We start from the raw sequence: 22916 nt of genomic DNA, 5'->3' as shown, positions 1-22916 counted from the left end.
AGGGCCTGTGATCTGCCACTGGCTACTTCCTTTATCATGTGGTGGCCCCACTGTCCCCGCCCAGCCATGGCACAGCGCTGCCCCTGGTGGAGGGCAAGGTGCAAACTGAGGCTGGCAGCTTGGGGACAGCTCTGTTCAAGGCAGCCCTAGTTGAGGTCCCTGGCAAGGCAAATGACATTTTTGACCACCCTCTCTGAGCACTTCATGCATTATCTCTTTTAAAAAATCATTGTGGAAATTTTTGAGCATATACAGAAGTAGAGAAAGTAGTATAATGAGTCCCCATGTATCTATCCTTCGCTAACTTCAACAATTTCATCTCATGGCCAATCTTGTCTCCCTCTTATCACTAGCCACTTCCCCCCTCTGCACTGAACAATTTTGAAGCAACATCCCAGACATCGTATTATTTCATGTGCAAATGTTTCTGGATATTTATTTTTTCTTTACAGAAATCATGAAACCCAAGTAAAATTGCAGAGAGGAAAGCAAGTATGCAGAGCTGCAGGGCGTTAGCAATCACTGTGGGAATTCTCAAGCAGTTCATGTCTTGCTTGCAGCGTGTTTGTGTTTGTTTCCTGCTGGTGAGGGACTGTCTAGCTGAGGCTGAAGGCACGTTGAACGTCGGAGAGCCCATGCCCAGCTTCAGGAAGAAAGACGCCGAGTTCTGCTGGCAACTCGGCTGCACTCCAGTTTGCAGCCAGGCCGTCTGTGTGCGGGGGGTGGGGGGGCACCACTTGCGGTGCAGGGCTCAGGCCACTCCCCTGGGATTAAGCAGCTCGTGTGTCTGGAGAGCCCCAGGGGTGAGAATGGATTTGGGAAAATAGAAAGAATCAGCTTTCAAATGAAGGTAGAATACAGGGTGAGAGCTGAGGAAGTCCAAATGCAACCGTGAAAACAAAAGTCAGCATTTGCAGAGAAACTCTACTGCAGAAAGAGTTAAAGTCAAAGTTCTTTAAAAGGTTGCAGGAAATTTTAAAAATTTGAAATTCAGAACGTCATTGTGGGGAATATTTTTACTTAAATTTGTGGTAAATTTAACATAATGTTTGTGGAAAAAGAGAAAGGACTTGTTCGGGAGATGCATCTGACTGAGAGAAGTTTGGAAGCAGGAGCCTGCATTTGGGGGAAAACAAGGACATAGAAGGACTTCTAAAACTGAAGGGGCTGAGGAGCAAAAGAGAGGTGAGACCCTAGGGACAGGTGTGGCAGGAAAGCAGAGAGGCCAGCCTGTGGCCACAAATCAGGAGCGCGCAGGCTGAAGGGACAAACTATGGAAATCCAAAGAAAAGACTTAGACAATGTGAAAACACAGGCTGCATAAGAGATTGTGATGGTGTACGATTGGGAAACCTAGTTGTGTCTGGTGGTGGTGGTAGGAGAAGTCTTGTGAGCCAGTAATGAAATAGGACTATATTAGAGGAATAAAACCACTCAGAAACAAATGAAAGTATGATTTTAAGAAAACCACCTTGGAAAGTGTAAACTTCTCCACTGGTGTGACCAATGTAATAGGACCTTCTGCCAAATGGAGTCTGGGTTTTCCCAGTTGTGGTGGGCAGTGCTGCCAAGAACTGCTTTCTCTTGATGCTTTCCCAAGACAACTGACCCTAAAAATAATGCCTCTCTCCCTAGTCTGCCCTGAGAGCTCTTCGTCATGCTGCCTGGGCTAGGACTGTTTACAGAAAGGACTTCCATTACACTCAGATTATGGTGGTTTGGGGGGCAAGGAAGAAAGAGAAAAATAATGAAGTCTAATATTTTTTTAAACCTCAAAAATTTCCTTTTCACTTCAACTAAAAGTCTATGTAGCGTGTGCTATTGGCCTCTGTTTTGCAGGGAGCTGTGTCTCTGCACTACACCTAGATTTCACGAGCAGGAGCTGCCCCTGCAGGTGCAGTGTCTGGTGATGGAGGTAGGGACACACCACTATAGGGTCACAGAAATGCAACCAGCCTGGGGGGAGGGGGTGTATTCGCCCTTCAGGTTTTTTATGGTGGTCTGGGCACTCCATCAGGGCCCTCCCTCTCATTTTCTCTCTTCCTTTGACTAACACACATGCACACACACACACACACACACACACACACACACACACACTCACACCATTCTGCAAGCAATTGATATTAGAATCCACCCATCACATCAGTGAGAAATGAGCAGGAAGGAGCTCATTTGCACAAGAAATTCCACACCAGAACCAAATAGGGATGATAGCTCCACACAGCCAAGGTTTTTGGAAAAGCAACACATCACGAATACAGCATTAGTGTCCAGAATAAGGGGAAGGACAATGGCGGGCTGAGGGAAGACAGTGTCTTTTCTTTTTCCATGTAAGGAAGTCTTAAATGTCATTAATTTATCACAAGTCCCTGTTACAGGAGTTTGAAAAATAGCTGCAAATGAACAAGGCAAACACTGATACCTTTAATGATGTTTCTTTACTGAGTGCATCATTTGTGAGACATCTTTATCTTTATAAGAGAAGGATAATTAACATCACTAATTATCTAATTAAGTTCATTAAGCATCCACCAACAGTGCACCGTGAAGTTGACATTATGTTCTACTGTCAACAAATGCTTTTGATTTCTTAGGAAGTAATTAAAATGTAAATTAGCATGCAATTCTATGCACAGGGGAAGTTTTGAATCAGATATTCATATCAAAACTGCTCAGAGCAACATAGTTTTTGTTTTTTCTTCTTCAGTAAAAGCAGTCATTTTGCCGTCAGTGGTGTGCATTAAAGTGGCCCTTCTGCTGTTCAGTGTTTGAATCATAGCTAGGCTATTGTGCTGTATGACACGAAGTGTTCAGTTGATAAATTTGTTTCTGTGCTTTGTGCTTTTGTTCTTATTTGATGATTTTATTTAACATGTTAGTGGGTTTTTATGTTTAAAAATACCACAACTGATTTTTTTCTGAAAAATTTCTGTAACTCACAGCCAAGCTTTCCCTTTAAAGGCGTTTCAGTGCAGATCTTTGAATGTATCATTTCTGTCAGGTCAGGTTTGGTGATATAATCAATAATTTGCTGAAAATAGGTTACACATGTTCTTCTACTTATACAGGAAAGAGAAACTCATGGTCCAGCCATCCTTGGTTGCAAATTCACATTTTCCTGCTTTTTTAGGGCAGCCCCTTGGTTTCTGATGAAATTTTATTAATGGAATGAGCAGGTTGTAGTGCTAAATACAGTGACCTTGTTAGATTAGGGCCCTTCCTGAAACGTCGCAGAGTCCCCGATACCTGCCGGAAGACAGGCTCCTTGCGATAGAAGCCACCATGTCCACGTCCCCAAGGCTTTCCTCTGTCAGACGATTCCTGCTGAATCCTGCGATGTCATCCTGCCTTACTTGATGAACTGGAGGAACTGCCTTACTAAAGCAGGCGGTTCAGTGGACATGATGTCCACTCTGTCATCTCTGTACATGAGGACCCTGGACTATTTGAGCATCAAGCTGATGATGTCAGCTGATCCACAAGAAGAAAGTCTCTGCTTATGATAGTGAATCCCATCAGCCTCTTCTTGATGTTTCCAGGGGTGGTTGGTGCTGGATCCAAGCCTCTCAGTTTTGTGTGAAGATTTTAGATAAATGCGAAAAGAATACTGAGACTTTAGAGAGACTTCTTTGTCCCCTTAATGGAATCAGCGTCAGGGGCTGGCTGTGAACAGAGTTGGCTGAGCCACTAGCTGCTCGTCAGTGTGGGTGCAGAGGGCAATCCTGACGTCCAGAGAGGCTGGGCTCCGTTGGGCGGGCGTCGTCACCGCACGGCAGCGGGAGGAACCTGGGCCTGTCTGGCCTGCAGCGAGCAGCAGCAGCACTGCCAAGGACCTGACCCCTGCCAGGACCAGGGCTCCACGAGCAGTCTCTGGGGTGGGCCCTGACTTCTGAGCTCTGCAGCAAGCCATCAGTTGTGGTGCGATCTGTGGCCACCAAAAGGAGGACCTTGCTCTCACTTGTCTGTCCAGATGGGGGTCCTTTTGCTAGTTCATGCAAAGTACTGTGGCTAGGCTAGCAGAGACCCCGACCTAACCAAGGGAGCCTGATGCTAAAATCAGATGATGCCAGTCTTCGCCTCATTTGCAGCAAGCGTCTCCTAAGTGCAAAGCCCACACCCTTAATGAATAATCAGTAGCAACAGTGACTCACCTTACCCACGGCTTGTCTGGAGTCCTGTCACCTACTAGTCACACTCTTCCTTGTCCACAGCTGCCTCTAAGGGAGGACTCTGTCACAGCACTCCATCCTGTGCCCCACCACCTGAAACTAGCCCAGTGCCATCTCTCTGACTTTTCTTTGGGTCATTCATCCTCACAAGAAATTGGGTTAAAGTTGGTTTGCTTTTGGCAGCAGAATGACAGTCTGAAACATCTCTGAGAGAGCAGGCACTGAGGTCATGCAGTCTTCAGAGATCAATGGAGTTTTGTCCACCTGAGGTTACAAGCCACTGCCCACTGAAAGACGCGTTGTATCTGAATGATGCTCTGAAAAGTCTCCTGCCCAGACAGAAATGTCTAGTCTGAAAAGTTAACTAGATCTTCTCACCTTCTGCTAGATAGTTACTGACTCTTGTTCCTTTCTCTCCTATAGTGACTTATTTTATTATAAAGTAGGCTAACCATGTTTATATGCCATATATGAAGGGTGTCACTGAGGAATATTTCAGGTAACTTAAGGTCCAAGTGTGCCGCTTAACTCATAATATTTTAATTTTATATAAATTACTTTACCATATATCATATAATTATGTTATATATATAATAATAATATATATGATATAATTATATAATTTACCATATTATATAATACTTTACCATATCCAATTCAATAATACATGAATGTATTGAGTAGCCATAACATTCTCTGCTATGAATATAGAGTTGAATAACACATGGTTCCTATATTTAAGGAGTCCTTATAGTCTAATTATTTGTCTCTCTAGTTAGGTGACATCAAGAAAAATCTGGGTAGATGGGTTTCAGAAAAAAAATATTTACTGTACATATCAAGGTTTTATAAATTAAAACAGATTTGAAATTAATTTAGGAATTTGGCAATTTAAAGGAATCCTGGGTTGAAGCTTTTTGAAAACCAATTGTAGTTCTCTACTTTAAAAGATAATTATACCCAGGCATCCATCTTGAGGTTCAGATTTGTTTATTTTGGTTTTCCCGATGCGAGGTATGCGTTCATTCTGAAAATTAAAGTTACAGTTTGGGTGGAAGGTATCAACATCCCAGGTAATGCTTTTAATTTTTTTTTTGTTTGTTGGACTAATTTTTTTTCCTTTTATTTCATCATATCATGGGGGTACAAATATTGTCAGGGTCACATACATTGCCCCCCCCTCCCCCCACGTGCCAGAGCTTCAAGCGTGTCCAACCCCCAGGCACAATTCGCTATTGCACCGTCACAGAAACAACCCAAGTGCCCGTCAATTCACGAGTGGATAATGCTTTTAATTTCTAAAAGTTATGGCTTATGGGGGAAACACATTTTGGTTTATTCTTCCAAATTTAAATATTAAAAAACTTATTCATCAATGCAAAAATGCTCTAGTGTCCCAAGACAGAAGTGTCCCAAACTATGTAAATGATGGAACGGCAGATGGCGTGGAGTGGAGAATCAGTCTGGGGCCCTCCAGGGCCTGCTGCAGCCCAGCCGCCCAGGCGCCTGTCGCGTGAGCTACAGCCGCACTCTCGCCCTGGGACCCATCTATTATGAGAAACCATTTTGGTTAATTAAAAAAGTCTTTCAAAGTCTCAGAACAGAAAGTTCTTAAATTTTCTCCTCGCTCCCATGGTTGATGGGGGCTGGTGAAAACTTGGCTCTTGGGCCTGGCACAGAGAGGGAGGGACTGCGCAGAGAGGGCGGAGGGAAGGCAGCGGAAGGAAGCGCTCGCACAGGCCTGGGGCCAGCGTGAGGCCAGGCGCCCCTTGCCTGCTAACTCACCTATTACTGCAACGGGGTGAGGACTGACGTCACAGAGATCCTTAAGTGAAACGAAACAGCTCTTGAACCCGCGCAGGCGGCACGATTCTTGATTCCTGGGCCTCTGCGTCTGGGACCTGCTCTGTGGGCTTGGGTGGCAGTTGAGTGAAACACATGAGGCGCCCGCCTTCTGTCAGAGAGAAAACGACTGTCAGCAAAGGGGGATGGAGGAGAAAATCGTAGGTATTGTGAAAAAATCTAAATAGAAAATAGATGATGAAATGAATAGATGAATAGAAAATAGAAAATCTAATAGGAAATAGATGATGCGCTAGAGACTGGCTTGAGATTGCAGTAGGTTGGAAGGTCCAGGAAGGCTTCTCCAAAGAGGTGGTGGTGAGTTGAGAGGAAGGGGCCGCTGTCCTACGCCTGTGGGACCAGAGCTCCAGAGGGGACCCAGCTGGTGCCAGGCTGAAGGTGGGAATGGCTTGTATGCTTGAGGACAGAGAGAGGCCCAAGTAGCTGAGACGCCATGGGGGAGAGGTCCGGAAGGAGGGTGGCAGGAGCCAGCTGCCAAGCCCTATCCAAGTTCCTTAAGGGGTCAGAAAGTGCGTCTGTGTCTGTGAGTCCGTCGGCTTCTCCATGTCCACCTCTCTCCAGCGTCTCCGTCGCTCCTCCACTGAACACCTGCGCCTTCCCTGAGCTCTGAGCCATCCCTCTTTCACCAGCCCACGTGCACCCGCTGATTTCCTGCCTTGCTCGGGCCTGGGGGAAGGCGGAGGGATGCTGGCAAGAACAGGCACAGTTGCTGACCTGCAAGGCAACTCCTTCTAGGCCGGCGAAACAGTTATGGCGTGACCAGGCGCCCAGAGGAGAGAGGGCCCAAGTCTGGTTTGCAGGAGCTTGGTCTGAGACTCGGAGGAGGGGAGGGCCCCTCCAGGAGCAAAGGGACAGTCGAGAGCATCTGCCTTGTGGGCCAGCTGCTGGCTTGGTGTTACTGACGTATCCTGTGTAGTTTATCTGACTTAATTTTATGGATTTATTGATATTTATACTCTGACTCTCTCCCTAGAGGATTTACGTTATCTCTAGATGAGGGTGTATAAAATAAAGAAATGAGATCAGGAAAAAAATAATAGAAGAAAGTGCATTCCTAGGGAAAGAAGCCCATAAATGTGCACTCTATAAAGACTTGCCATTAAGCACAAGTTCTGTACCCCATTTTTCTGTCCTCCATTGTGGAGCAGGAGGCAAGAGAGTTCCCACACCCTACCTCAGCCATCGGCGCTGCTTTTGCCACGAGGCAGGTCCCAGGTGTGAGAGCAGGGACACAGGGTCAGCAAGGTACATGGTCCCTGCCCAGTAGTCGACTCCAGTTTACCCTGCCCCATGCTGCCTTCCTGCTACCCCCACTGTGAGCTTGTAAAGCTACCAGCTGAAGATGTCATGTCCCTGATCAAAAGCCTCTCCTTCTGCCCGACCGGCTCCTTCCACTGTGCTGCGAGAACGCTGTCCCTTCTCAAGGCCTGCGAGCCCTCTCCAGCTTCGCTGGGACCCCGTGGGGCCCCTCCATGGGAGAGTGATCTTCAGATTTCCCTCTCAGCGGATTTTAAGTTCCTGGAGGGCGAGCTCTGTTCTTGCTCACGCTCAAGGCTTCAGCGCTAGCGGGGCCAGGCGAGGGCGGGCTGGGGAGCGCTGGCTGAAGAGCTGTCAGGGAGAGACCAGGCCTATCCATGTGGGGCCTCTCTTTTTTCACCCACGTGGCTGCATGTAGAGGGCCCAGCCGGAAGGAGAGGGAAGGCCGACGCTGCCCAGGTTCCCTGTGACGCTTGTGCTGCCCAGCAGTGGGCACCTGCTGGACGGTCTCCACGGAGCCCCCGAGAGCACTGGGGCGAGCAGGCGTGTGCGGCATTTGGAGGGCAGGCATGGGGCCCGCCGGCCTTGAGAAGCTCCTGTGGGGCCCCCACTGCGGCCAGTGCTGCCAGGGCTGCACTCGTGCTGGCAGAGGCGGGCAGTCCTGACTCAGGCGGACTTGTTGCTCTCCTTAAAGCCCCAGCTGTCGTCTCTCTGAAATGTCAGTCGCCGTGCCGGGAGTCTCAGTGCGGGGCAGCGTGCGGGGTGAACGCCTGTGCCAGTCTCCGTGGGCTGCCTGACCGACAGCAGGACTGGAACAACGGGAACCCACGCTCTCACAGTCCTGGAGGCTGAAGGTCCAAGATCAAAGTGTCGGCAAATTGGTTTCTCCCGAGGCCTCTCTCCTGGGCCTGTAGGTGGCCGTCTTCCCCCTGTGTCCTTACGCAGTCTTCTCTCCGTGCCTGTCTGTGTCCTAACGTCTCTTCTTATAAGGGCGCCGCACGTATTGGATTGGGGCCCACCCTAACGGCCTCATTTTAACTATATTACCTCTTTAAAGATCCTTAGCTCCAAACACTGCCACTTTCTGAACTACTAGGGGTTCGGCCTTCAACGTATGAATTGGGGAGGGACTCAAGTGAGTCACGTCAGTATCTCAAGTCTCAATACCTGCTCAGGGGACAGTGTCGCCATGGGTTGCAAAGCCCCGAGTGGTTTTCGCGTTCATCTCTCACCCAAACCCTTTCCCATACACAATCCCTGACCGTCCACCCCGCCTGTGAAGGTGTGAGTCTTCTAGAGGGTTCCCTCTGAGGGCGGGGATGACAGAGACACGGGGAGAGCGGCCGAGTTCAGGCAAGGCAGCGTGCGGCGCCTCCCAGCGTCCAGGCCTCACACACCGGCGGCGGGCGGGAGGCTGGCTCCTCCGGAGGGCTCGCACCTGCGGCGTTAGAGCACCCTTCCTTTGCTACACCAGCTTCAGTTTTTTTTTTCCAAGTAGTCATTCTCCATGTACTCATGGTGATTGAATTTAATAAAAACATCACAGTTCAAAAAAAGACAAATTAGAAAGCACCGTTCATCTTAGAAATTAATATGTGAGTGAATTTAACAAGAGATGAATTGTGCTGTGGAGGTCTGGTCCCTCTTCACCCACTCCGAGCACCAGTTGTTTGTCATTACGGCTGGAAATATGATTATTACTCTGGCATTGCTTGACATTTATTAAGAATCCAGAGGCTGTGTCTCCATAGCAGAGAAAAGTGCAATTATCTGGGCACTTGGAGAAAAGAGCGTTTCCTGGCCTGAGTCATCCAAATAGACATCCCCCAAAGACCCTCGCCCACGACTGCGGCTTCGTACTGGGCTGTTCTGTCACTTGGTGCACAGCACACCTTCTTCACAATGCTGCTAGCATTTTATGGGCACACATATGGATGTTGTACACAATTTACCAACAAACGGGAAAGCATTTTATTTCATTGTTTTCTTATTAATTGCTTCTATCATTCAACTAAAACCAGGCCTCCACTAAGAACTTGTCTTCAGAGGTACATATGTCAGGCTTTGTGGGAGATTCATAATAGAAAGACTGTTTAGGGGTCTGTTTACTGGACGTTTCAGAACCAGGAAATGACTGCGTTTCAGAGGGTTCGAATGTGGCAGGGGAGGAGGCCAGATCTGCCCAGCTCTGGCCCTGGCTTTTTGAAGACCCCGGCCTGTTGTCATCTGGTCCTGTGGGTCTCATTAATCCTGACCACGTGGAACATTTACTCTGTGCAGGGAATGAGCTGCTGCAAAGAATTTGGCCCAAAGGAGGCGTGAAGAAGGCCTATGAGCTTCTTTTCAATTTCTCAAACTTTTATCGCTGCCTCCACTTGCAAGACCCTGGATCATGCCCTTGAGGAGCGTATTCCGGGCAGCCAGGGGGACCCAGTCACCACACTGCAGAGCGCTGCCCCTGCAGGGCTCCTCCTCTACCATGGGAGCCCCAAGGGGGCACACTGGGAAAGACAGAGTGTTCATAATAATAACAAACACATAATAATAACATAAATAATAGTAATAAAATACACACTGGTTTGTGTGATGACTACCAAGTACTCGTACAGATGTGGCTGTCACTTGCTCTCTGCCACCCAACTATGTGGTCCTGTTTGTCAGACCCCTCATCCTCTCAGCCAGGACAGGTGACCAGTAGAGACCAGTGAGCACGTGTGGTCTCTGGGCCAGAAGTCTCTTCCACGTCAGCAGTCTCACTCCTGCCTGAGTGAGTGGGAGATGACTGGAGTTGAACTTGAACCTCTCTTTGGCCAGAGAAAGTTAGATGCTAAAGCAATCTGGAGTTGACACTAAAATCAAACAGCATGGCCATCGCTTTCATTTATGGAATTGTTTATTAGTGAACAAACAAAAACTTTGAAAAAGTATAAAAGAAAACAGCCCACTGTGGAGTTATGTATTCTATGGGGTTAAGTTTTAAAATGTATTTATACACTGGAAATCAAGTTGTCAACAGTACTTTAACAAGTACTTGTTAAATAGTAACAAGTTTAATTACTTGTTAAATTAACAAGTAATTGTTAATTACTTGTTAACAAGTAATATTTTGTTTAACAATTCCCCTGAACTGTCCATAGACAACACAACCGTCTGTGATGGTGTAGATTCTGTGCCGTCCTTCTGTGTGCCCACCAGGTGGCTCTGCCACCATCTTGGAGATCAACTGTCATGTCTTTGTTAAGTCCCAGATGAAGTGGCTGGCCTGTTCAATTTGGGGGACAAAATTTACCAATAAGTAATAGTTTTTAAACATGAGAATTACATTTAGTAAAATGAGCCATTTACAGCCAAAGGAGCCTGTGGATGGTGCCCGCCTGAGAGACAGACTCCCACACTCTCCATCTCAGGGTCACCACAGGCTCGGGGTTGAAGGGGGGGGTGAATTCTCATTTTATTTTAGAAAATAAATTTTATTTTGGAATATTTTTCATATTCATATTCAATATTTCCATATACTCCTCATCCAGTTTCCTCCGTTAACATTTTATATTACCATGGTACCTCTGTCAAAGCTAAGAAATTCACATTGCTATATTACTGTTAACTAAATTTCAGACTTTATTTCGATTTTGCCAGGTTTTGCGCTAATCTGGGATTCAATCCAGGGTAGCACGTTACCGTTAGTTATCATGTCTCCTTAGTCTTCTCTGGGTTGTCACAATTTTTCACACTTTCCTTGTTTTCCCTGACCTTGACAGTTTTGAGGAGTACTGGTCAGACATTTTGTAGAATGTTCCTCAATGTGGGTTTGTTTAATGTTTTTCTCATGATCAGTCGGAAGTTATGGATTTTTGGAAGGAAGACCACAGATAGGAAGTGGCCTCTTGTCACATTGTATTGGGGGCACGCGACACCTGTGTGGCGTCATCTCTGGTGATGGCAGCTTTCATCATGTCGTTAATGTGGTGTCTGTCAGATTCCTCCATTATAAAGTTACTATTTTTCCTTTCCTTTCTTTTTACTTGATTCTTTATAATCAAGTCACTAAGTCAATCCCATGCTCAAAGAGGGTGAACAACTAACCTCCACCTCCTAGAGGAGGGGGTATCTACATATATTATTATACATTCTTCTGTAAAAGGTTTGCCCCTTCTCCCCATTTACTTATTTATTCAATCTTATTTATATCAGTGGGGACTTGTCCATATTTATTTTAGAATTTGGGCTATAGTCCATTAAGCCCATTAAATTACTTATTTTGTGGCTCCATTTGTTCCAACTTTGTGATCACATTTAACTCATCTCAAATGTGCTTTTGCTGAAGCTCTCTTGATCCTTTTTCTCTGATCAAAAATATGTTTGAATATGCAATTTCACTGTAGTCCTTCCTAATATTTTCAGTGTGTATATTATTCAGAAAGAGTTAGCTTATGTCGCAGTAACAAAAACTCCCAAATCTAACTGGCCTAAAATAGCAAATGCTTATTTCTCACTTGTACTACAAATTAAAACAGGGGGGGCTTAGAAAATTGCTCTTGAGCCCCTAAAGCTTTTGCACACTTCTCGCTGGCCTTACCTAGCTCAAAGGTAGCAGAAAGTCTGATCATGCCACATGCCCACAGGAGAAAAAAACTGGAAATACTTAGCAAACAGCACTAATGACTAGCACATTGCATCTTCTTTTAGTTTTTTTTTTTCTATGCAAATATATACAAATTTAACCATTGTTATTGTTACTATACTGTTTTCTAACCTCCTTTAAAACTTTTGATGGACCAAGAACCTGGTCCTATAACATTAGATCTTTTTTGACACCAGGGCTACAGTAAGCAGTCGTGTCGGCTGCATGCAAGGGCACCTGTCCGCGTGGCAAGGGCAGACTGAAATCCAGCCTTTGCTCCACTGGTCAGGTCATCCATCTCGTCCAGGATCACATCCACCCAAGGGGAGGCCAGGGCGCTGGGGCAGCCCTTTGTGAGAGCATGATTTGCGCTGACTGCGCAGTGCTCCGGCATGGGGACGAGCCGTTCTCCATGTGTGCATATTTAAATTGTTTCATTTTGTGCTACAATAAACAGGATGGTGAAAAATTGTCCAATGAATATTTGTGCATATATCTTACAATTGCTTTAGGACACGTTACTGGTAGTGAAAAAGGTGAGTGAAAGGATGAAGTGATAAACACGTTTCAGTCTATGGTAGATATGGTGCAGATGAAGACCTGGCCTTCCTCGCTACTCAGTTTCAGCCCAGACCATGTCAGTGCTTGGCTGGAGAGGCCAGGGCCTGTAACTGTAATTTCGGCACCAAGTTTCAGAGCAGGATCTGAGCTGCTGCCTTCAGACACTGGCCTTTCACATTCTTGTGAGGCCACAAAACTGTGATTACAGGAGTAATGATGCTTTAAACAAACAAGTGTAATGACTCTCATCAGTGGACAGCAAGTGTTTCCTGTGGGACAGCTTGGACAGAAGTGTCACAGCAGCTGGCAAGCTCCAGGGATGCCCCTGGCCACAGGTGGACACCACCAAGCTGTGGTTAGCTCACTTAAAATTGACCCTCCAGGCAGGATGTGCCCAATTCCATATTCTAAGATCCGACCTGTTTGCTGAAGCCAAGCCCTTCCTGAAGAAAGCACTGGGAGAGCAGGGCCCGGGCCCTGAACCCCAGATCTTCTTTTCCTCTCAAGTCTCCAAATAGCCATTGGAGGCTCTTGTTCCACTTCAGAGGTTCTCAAACTCTCTAATGTGCTGGCAGTTGCTAAGCAAAGGCTGTTTGGTTTCAATAAGCTATGTAGAACTCTGCTCTGAATGTGTCCCTAATTGATGTGCTACGTCCACTGCTGTCCAGGCAGATGGGCTTCTGTCCTTGACCTGATCCAGGTCTCCTTCCTCCTGTCCACATCCTGAGTGTGACAACTTTCCAGGTCATTAAAAGACTGAAAGGTCAGTGGGAAAGTAATGTTTGCTTAGCGTCATGGAGACATGTATGTGACAGAGGTGCCCATGATAACAGAGTCCAAGGACTCATCTTCTGACTCTACCACTTCCTGTATTGAAAGAGTCACTTTATTCTCACTTGGCCTTAGGGTAATCTCTTTTGCAAAATAGGAGCAATCACATAGATTTGTCAGGAGGGTAAATGTTAAATGTAATAATACATATGGAAACTCCTTTGTCAGTTGCAAAGTGCCATATGCATGTTAGTTAACTAGAAGTAATGTTGAGAAAACAGACCCAGGGATAAAAATATGTGGGTTATCAATACTCTTCAATAATGCACTGCTGTGCCTGTGGTCTGTTCCCTCTCCTACTCTGCCAAGCATTCACCATTCTGTGCAAGACACCTGTTCAGCTATCAGGGGAAGCAGCCATCCTGCCTTCTACCCCACCCTGGAGACGGACACCATCAGGTGTGAACCACCTGCTCTCCCCTGCCCCACTTACAGGTTCATGGCCATTTGCAGCCACCCCCAGGCCCTTCCTGCCAGCCTCGGAGCACTAGGGGCCTCCCCCTTCCCCAGTGCTCAGCTCAACTGCTGCACAGCCTGCAGGTCTGTCCTTTCTCCTCTTGTCCTGTAGAACTGCGCCATCTGTGACCTTCCTCTTTCCTTTGCTTTTCAACTTTCTCCTTTCTACTGCCCAGCTCCCCTAAGCCTGTGACACACTTTGTCTTATCCTTCTTGTTTTAGCATGTGGCATGCCTCCTGTCTCTTTCTCTCCTTCACAGTCAAGTTTCTTGAATGAGTTGTCTGCACACAGCGTCTCCATTGCCTTATCTCCAATTCTCTAGCCAGCCCGCTGTTGTCTAATCACTCCCCTGAGATGACTCTTGCAAAGTTACCAATGACCGGTTTCTACAGACAAACCCAATGGGCATTGTCAGGCCTCATCTTACTGAGCTGTTCTTGTGCATTCCCTCTGCTCCAGCTGCCCTGAGTTTTCATGACACTTCCCTCTCTGGGTATTTATCTGAAAGGCAAAAATGATTTATAACTGAACTCATGTAGCATATTCTAAGTCTTAATTTTGCAGAGACCATCTAAGTCATTTCTTTCAACTGATGTTCCCCATGACTCCAATATTTTACACCCTAAGAGCTTCTTTGGGTGACCCTTTGCAGTTTACAAAGTACTTTCATTCTACCACCTCCTCCTAGCTTCATAACATCTCTGCAGAACAGATATAGAAGGTATTGGTAACCTCATTTTACAGACAGTACATTTTCAGAAGGATTAAGTGATTTCCCATGTAGCATGGCTAGCAAGGGCCCAACCAAGGTGTCTGGTCACGCTGTCTGCCTCCCTCTCACATCCCACAGTGCTCAGAGCAACATAGACGTCCTTTCACATCATCACGCTGAAGTTGGCCTGCCTGAAACTTCCTGCCCTGGGCCCACTCAAGCCCTGGAGGGCGTCCTGACAGGCCTGTCCCTCTTCAGCAAGACAGCACGATTGCTCTTTGAAGGCGGCTGCTTTGCGTGCAAGCGCCCAGGGCTCTCCACCACCGCAGCACGCCTCCCAAACACCATATCAGAAAAGAGTCTGGGATTTGCCTTAGATGTAGAATTAGTCAGATTTGTCAGCATTTTATGTCACCTTTGATGCTCATAATGATTGTTTTATTTATAAATGCATATAAACAATATAACAGCAATATTGAAGAAAATTTTGCAAACAAAAAAAAAAAAGGAAAGAAGAAAAAGAATAAAATCACCCTATTCCCATTACTCCAAAACAGTAACTGGATTTTTAAAATTATATTGTTTTCATATTTTTTAGTGTTTGCCAATAAACATTTTTATTTTATTTTATAAAAGCTTAAAATGCATAGGAAAAACTGTTCAAATCACAAATAGACCAACTTAAGAATTTTAACAAAGTGAGTGTGTGACCACCACTCAGGTCAAAAAATATGTCATTAATCGTACCCAGAGGCACCCTTGACTTCACGCCTCAGGCTAGTGGCCAGCCCCCTCTTCTCCAAAAGCACTCACTCTCTTGGCATATAGTATCATACATTAATTTTCCACGTTTACAATTTTATATAAATGAAATAACATAGTATACACTGGCTTATTTCACTAACAATTATGTTTATGAGATTTATCCATAGCATTGAAGTAGTAGTTCAAAGTGGTAGAGCAAACTTTTGGGTTCTCTCAAACTTTTGGGTTCCAGAACCACTTTACCCCTTGAAAATATTGAGGATTCCAAAGATCTTTTGCTTATGTAGATTATATGTGTTGATATTTACTATATTATAAATTGAAACAATTTAAAATAATGCATTTATTAATTTATTTTACAATAACAATAAACCCATTATGTGTAAAAATAAATAATGTTTTTAATGAATACACCAGGCCCCCTCTATCTGCATCTTTGCTTTCTGCAGTTGCAGTTACCTGCAATCCACCATGGTCTGAAATATTAAATGAAAGCTTTCAGAAATAAAAAATTCATAAGTTTTAAATAACTTTTATTATAAGATATTGCTATAATTGCACTCTTTATTATTAGTTATTTTTGTTAATATCTTACTGTGCCTAATTTATAAATTAAACTTTATCATAGGTATGTACGTATAGACAGTATATATAGGGTTTGATACTATCTGTGGTTTCAGGCATCCTTGGAACGTCTTAGGAACATATCTATTATATTTTTCAAAACAAAAAAAAATAAGAATAGTGTTGTTATATATTTTTGCAAATCTCTTTAGGACTTAGTAGAAGACCACTGTATTATATTAAACACCTGCTTTTTTATTCAATGTGTTGTAATAGTTTTTTTTTTTTTTTGGTTGAAATATATGAAGAAAATCAGGCCTCCCACAGATATATAGTTTAAAAAGGATTGAGTATTTTAATAGCCTTTTTAGAAAATTATATATTTTCTTCTCTGATACTATACCCAAACTCAACAAATGGTAATTTCTTAAAGGATACTTGAAATCTTTATTAGTGAAATTTTTATATTCTGTTACATTAAAATTTGTTGATCTGTTTTGTGCTTTGAATGAATATTTTAACATATACATGACTTTGTAACATGCATTTGAACATGCATGTAGCATGCATTGGAAATATTGGCTTCCTGAGTTAATTGTATCTCCCAATTGTTGACGTATTTCATCATGCAATATGGAAAAATCATGCTCAAGTCACCATGAATCTTATTAGGAAAATCTTTAGCTACTGGGAAACTGTCAAACTCACAAAAGCAGATAGATATATTTTCCAAAATTCTAATATTTGCTTGAAAGCTCAAATTTTATCTTTGGTAGTAAACATAGTCAGTTGTTTGATTTGAGATGACAGGTTCACTTTGCAAATTTTCATGAAGATATCTGCCAGATACTTTTGTCAATGACTATAATTTTGTCTACCAGTCATTCTTTCACATACAAATGATGTTCTGTGAGAGAGGCAGCTAGTTTACTCACAACCCTAACAATTAAGTGTTTTCGTTGAGACAACCACCACATTTTTTGGTATTCAGAAGTGCTGTACGCACACTTCCCATTTTATCATACAGACTATTAAAAGAAGTACATTCAAGGGTTGAGATTTAATAAAATTAATATTTTGGACTGCTTCTCAAGGACATTCTTAAGTGTAGACAGCTGTTTTTCTCTCCTGCAAATGACTTGATTTCTGCTAAGGTACTAGTTTTACCATTGCTTTTGAGCCATCAATGCAAATGTCAACACAGTGAGGAAAAAAGGGCAAAATGTCTTAGTATTTTGAATATAGTTTTGATTTCACAGGCCCTCTGAAAGGGTCTCAGGAACCCCTAGAGATTCATGGACCACATTCTGAGAACCATTATTATAAAGTATTCCATCTATAAATATATCATAATTTATTTATCCAGTCTATTATATAAAGGCTATTAATATTAAAGTCTATGTCTCCATCTAGTTGGATGACTTGAATAGTGGAACAAAGTCTTTTAAAATCTGTATAGCCTCTTCGATAAAATATCTATTCATGTCTTTTGCACATACTCTAGTGGGAAGTTTTGGTTTTTACTTGTTGAGTTTTAGGAGTTCTTCTTACATTCTAGATGTGAGTCCTTTGATGGATCTGTGGCTTGTAAATATTTTCGTCCAGACTGTAGTATGGGTTCTTGTAGAGCAAAATGTTAATGTTGATGAGGTCCTGTTCATCAGTTTTTCCTTTTATGGATGCTCTTTTTTTTTTTTTCTGTATATATTAGTTGGCCAATTAGTTTCTTTCTATTTATAGTAGAGACGGGGTCTCGCTCTTGCTCAGGCTGGTTTCGAACTCCCGACCTCGAGCAATCCGCCCGCCTCGGCCTCCCAGAGAGCTAGGATTACAGGCGTGAGCCACCGCGCCCGGCCTTTATGGATGCTCTTAATGTAAAATTTAAGAACCCTTTGCCCAGCTCCAGATCCCATAGATTTTCCCCTAAAATATTTATAGCTTTATGTTTTACAGTTAAGTCTATGGTTCATTTTGATTTAAATTTAGTATAACATGTGAGACTTAGGTTCATTTTGGGGGCTATGGATAGCCAATTGCTCCAACACCATTTGTTGAAAACCTGTTATCTTTATGTTCTAGTTTGATTACATTGTGATTAAAGAACACATTTCGCATGTTTTCATTTTTTTTTAATTCGTTGAGGTTTGTTTTATAGCCCAGGGTGTAGTTTATATACATGTTTGTGAGCAATTGAAAATAATGTGTATTATACTATTATTGGGTGAAGCTGACTACAAATGTGGCTTACCCAAACATTTTTTAGGATTCCATTTTGATTTTTCATTGTTTTGAGTATATCTCTTTGTGTAGCTTTTTTAGTTGTTGCTCTAGATATCACATTACATATGTATGTGTAACTTATCAGAGTCTACTGGTATTGTCATGAAATATAAATATTACCTCCTTCCATTTATAATGTAATTATTTTAAATATTCCCTCTGTATCCATTTAGAATTACATCAGTGTCATAATTTTTGCTTTAACCATCACCAATAAATGAGAAGTCCTCAAGAGGAAAAGGAAAGTGTATTGCTTCTACCCATATTTTTGCTTGGTATATTCTTTATTCCTCCTTGATGTTTAAAGATTTTTTTCTTTTATCATTTATTTTCTGTTTAAGGAGCTTCCTTTAGCCATTCTTATAGGGTAGCTCTGGTGGTGACAAATGCTATTAATTTTTCTTTGACTGAGAATGTCTTGATTTGCCCTCAAATTCAAAAGGATATTTTTGCTGGCTATAGGACACTGGTTTGACAGTTCTTTATTTTAAGCACCTAAAAGAAATTATGCCACTTCTTTCTGACCTCCATGGTTTCTGATGAAAAAATTTACTGTCATTCAAATTCCTCTGTAAGTAAGGCATTATTGCTCTTTGCTGCTTTTAAGATTTTTATTTTGTCTTAGGTTTAAGAAGTCTGACTGTAATGTGTCTTGACACGGATTTCTATAGGTTTGTCCTTTGGGGATTTACTTAGGTTCTTGAGCTTGTAGATTTATGTCTTTTGTCAATTTGGATTTTTTTTTTTTGGCAGAGTCTCACTCTGTTGCCTGGGCTGGAGCGCAGCAGCGTCATCATAGCTCCCTGCAGCCTGTTTGAGTAATTTTTAAGCACCACCCTCTTTATCCTTTTTTTCTGGCATTCTGAGAACACAAATATTAGATCTTTCATTGTAGTCCCATAGGTCTCTAATGTTCCATTTTTTCCCCATTCTATTTTCTCTCTGTTCTTCAGAACGCTACTTGCTGTCGCTCTGTCTTCCCGTTCACTCATTCTTCCCTCTGTCTCTTGCATCTGCTGCTGAGCCCATCCAGTAAGGTTTTGGTTTTTTTTACTTCAGTTACAGCTTTTTTAGTTCTAAAATTTACACTTGGTTCTTTGTTACATTTTCTGTTTCTCTAATGAGACTTTCCATTTATTGGCTGCGGCCCCTAATTTTTTTTATTTGTTACAAGCATGTTGTTAATCAGTAGTTGTTGAAGCATGTGGGTGTTTTAAAATCTTGGTCAAATTGTTCTAGCATTTCTGTCATCTTGTTCTGTTGCATCTGTTAATTGTCTTCTTCTATTCAGTCTGAGATTTTCCTGGTTCTGGGTATGAGTCTATGTTTCGAGATTCTGGATCTTACTTTTTTAATTTCATAAATATTTGTTTACCAAGCAGGTTTATTTAGATAATTCATATGTCATACACTTCACCCATTCAAAGTAAACAATTCGGTGGTTTACAGTGCATATATAAACATGGCGCAACCACCACCATAGTCAATTTGTAACTTTTCATAAATCTTCAATTGTCACTCTTCTCTCCCTTGTCCGCTAGACCCAGGCAATCAGTAATACGCTTTCTCTCTTTATAGACATTTTATATACGTGAAATCATATGATGTGTGGTCTTTTGAGATTAGCTTCTTTCACTTAGGATCATATTTTTAAGGTTTGTCCATGTCATAGCATGTGTCAACACTTCATTCTTTTTTGTGGCCAAATAATATGCCATTGTATGGATAGACCACGTTTTGTTTATCCATTCATCAGTTGATAAATATTGGGGTTGTTTACAACTTTAGGCTGTTAGGAATAATGCTGCTATAAGCATTCATGTACAAGTTTTTGATTGGACATAAATTTTTATCATGTGTATATACCTTGGAGTGGAATTTCTGGGTCAATGGTAACACTTTGTTTAATCATTTGACTAATTGCCAAACTATTTTCTAAAATTCTACTCCATTTTACATTCCCAGTAAAATGGATGAGAGTTTTAATTTATCCAAGCCTTCAGTAATACTTGTTATTATCTAAAGTTTTTATTCTAGCCACCCTACTTCGTTGCCTATTTCATTGATCCCATTGTGGATTTTATTTGCATTTCTCTAATGACAAATGATGACAACTATCTTTTTATCTATTAGTCATTTGAATATCTTCTCTGGAGAACATTTTATTCAGATTCTTGGTCTATTTTTAAGTTAGGCCATTAGGCTATTTTTCGTTTTTATTATTGATTTCTAAAGGTTCTTTATATATTCTATGCATAAGTCCCTTGTCAGATATATGATTTATAAATATTTTGTTCTATTCTGTTGGTTGTCTTTTTACTTTCATGACAGTGTCTTTTGAAGCACAAGGTTTTACTTTTGGTGAAGTTCAGTTTATCCTTTTTATTGTTGCTTATGCTTTTGGTGTCAACTCTAAATCTGACAAATCCCAAATCTGAGTTCGTGAAGATTTACTCCTAAGTTTTCTTCTAAGAATTTTATAGTTTTAGCTCTTATATTCAGGTCTTTGTTTCACTTTTGAGATAAGTTTTATATATGTTATGAGGTAAGGGTCTAACTTCATTCTTTTGCATGTGACTATTTGGATTCCTATCCTTCCCCATTGAATAATTTTGGCACTCTTGTATAAAATTGTCTATAAAATAACTAAAAGAGTGGAATTGGAATGTTCTTAACACAAAGAAATGATAAATGTCTGAGGTGGTGGGTACCCCAGTTACCTTGATTTGATTAATATACATCATTTGCCTATATCAAATATCACATGAACCCTATAAATATATACTACTATTATGTACCCATAATAATTTAAAATAAAAAATAAAAATTATCCATGGCCACGTGGTTTTATTTTGGGACTCTTAATTTTATTCTATTGGTCTTTATGTTTATCATATACCATTGCCATACTGCCTTGTTTACCATTGTTTTGTAGTAAGTTTTGAAATCAGGAAGTATGAATCTTTCTACTATTTTTTTATTTTTTAAAAAAAGATTGTTTTCACTTTTGGGGGTCCCTTGAAATTTTATATGGTCTTGAGGATTGGCTTTTCAATTTCTGCAAAAACTGGTCATTGGAATTTGATTGTGTTATTCTGTAGATTGCTTTGGATAGTATTAGCATTTTAACAATATGAAATCTTCTTATCAATGAACATGGGATGTCTTTCCATTAATTTAGGTCTTTTTAAATTTCTTTGAGCAATGTTTTGCAGTTTTCATTGTATAAATCTTTCACTTTCTAGGTTAAATTTCTTCCTAGGTATTTTATTCTTTAGGATGCTATCATAAATGAATTGCTTTCTTAATTATTATTATTATTTGGATTGTTCCTTGCTGGTGTATAGGAACACAACTGATTTATGCATTTTGATCTTATACCCTGCAACTTTGTTTAATTCATTTATTAGTTCTAATAGTTCTTTTATGGATTATTTGGGATTTTCTCTATATAGAATCATGCCATCTAGAGATATTTTTTTCCTTCTTCCTTTTCAATTTGAATGGCTTTCATTTGTTTTTCTTGCCTAGTTGTCTAGTCTAGAACCTCCAGTACAATGTTGACTGGAAATATTGAGAGTGGACAGCCTTGTGTTGTTTCTGATGTCAGGGCAAAAGCAAGTAGTCTTTCACCACAAGTATGATGTTAGCTGTGGGTGTTTTGTAGTTGCCCTTTATGAGACTGAGAAAGCTGCTTTTTTTCCTAGGTGGTTGACATTTTTTGTCATGAAAGGATTTTACATTTTGTCAAATATTTTTCTGTGTATATTGAAATATGGTTTTTGTTGTCTATTCTATTGATGTACTGTATTACATTAGTTACTTTCAGATGTTTAACTCTGCATCACCAAGATAAACCTCACTTGGTCATAGTGTATAAATTTTTTACATCTTGCTGGATTCAGTTTGCTAGTATTTTGGTGAGGATTTTTGCATATATATGTAAATGTATATATGCAAATATATATTTATATATATAAAAGATATTGGTCTTTTATACTCTTCCTGTAATGTCTTTGGTTTTTATATCAGGGTAATAACTAATCTTGTAGAATATGTTGGGGAGTGTTCCCCCCTCTTCTAATTTTTGGATGAGTTGTGAAGAACTGGCATTAATTCTTCACTGAGTGTTTGGCAGGATCCAGCAGTGAAGCCATCTGGGGCTGGGATGGATTTTCCTTGTGGACAGGTTTTTCATTTGTTGGTTTGGTTTTACTAATTTCCTTTCTTTACTTGTTATTGGTATATTTTGATTATTAGTTTCTTCTTCAGTTAGTTTTAATAATTTGTGTCTTTCTAAGAATTTTCCATTTCATCTAAGCTATCCAATTTATTGGCATACAGTTGTTCATAGTATTTCTTTATAATCCTTTTTAAAAAAAATCTATAAGGTCAGTAGCAATGTCCTCTCTTCCATTTCTGATCCTTGTAATTTTATCCTTTTCTCTTTTTTCATGTTCAATTTAGCTAAAGGCTGCCACTTTTGTTGATCTTTCCAAATAACCAGATTTTGTTTTGGTTTCATTAATTTTGTCCATTGTTTTTCTATTCTGTAATTCATTACTTCCTGCTCTAATATTTATTATTTCCTTCATTCTGCTAGCTTTAGGTTTAGTTTGCTCTTTTCTGTTCCCAGTGCCCTAAGGTGGAAGATTCAGATATTGATTTAAGGTTTTTCTTCTTTTCTTAATATAAGCATTTACAGCTATAAATTCCTCTCCATGTTGTGCTTTAGTTATATCCCATATGTTTTGGTATGTTATGTCTTTGTTTTTACTCTCTAGTATTCTCTTTTGATTTCTTCTTTGATCCTTGGTTATTTGGGAGTGTGTT

At 41.5% G+C, this 22916-nt stretch overlaps 1 protein-coding gene across 4 annotated transcripts in view; it reads left to right on the top strand.

Moving 5' to 3' along the window:
* Positions 1-22916, top strand: part of LOC142875570 (WD repeat- and FYVE domain-containing protein 4-like) — a 303723-nt gene that overhangs the window by 170003 nt on the left and 110804 nt on the right. The window lies entirely within an intron of this gene.

This window comes from Microcebus murinus, chromosome 14 (genome assembly GCF_040939455.1).
Source record: "Microcebus murinus isolate Inina chromosome 14, M.murinus_Inina_mat1.0, whole genome shotgun sequence".
Taxonomy (NCBI): Eukaryota; Metazoa; Chordata; class Mammalia; order Primates; family Cheirogaleidae; genus Microcebus; species Microcebus murinus.
Note: the sequence above shows the minus strand (reverse complement) of the source record. Positions and strands in the feature narration are given on the sequence as shown.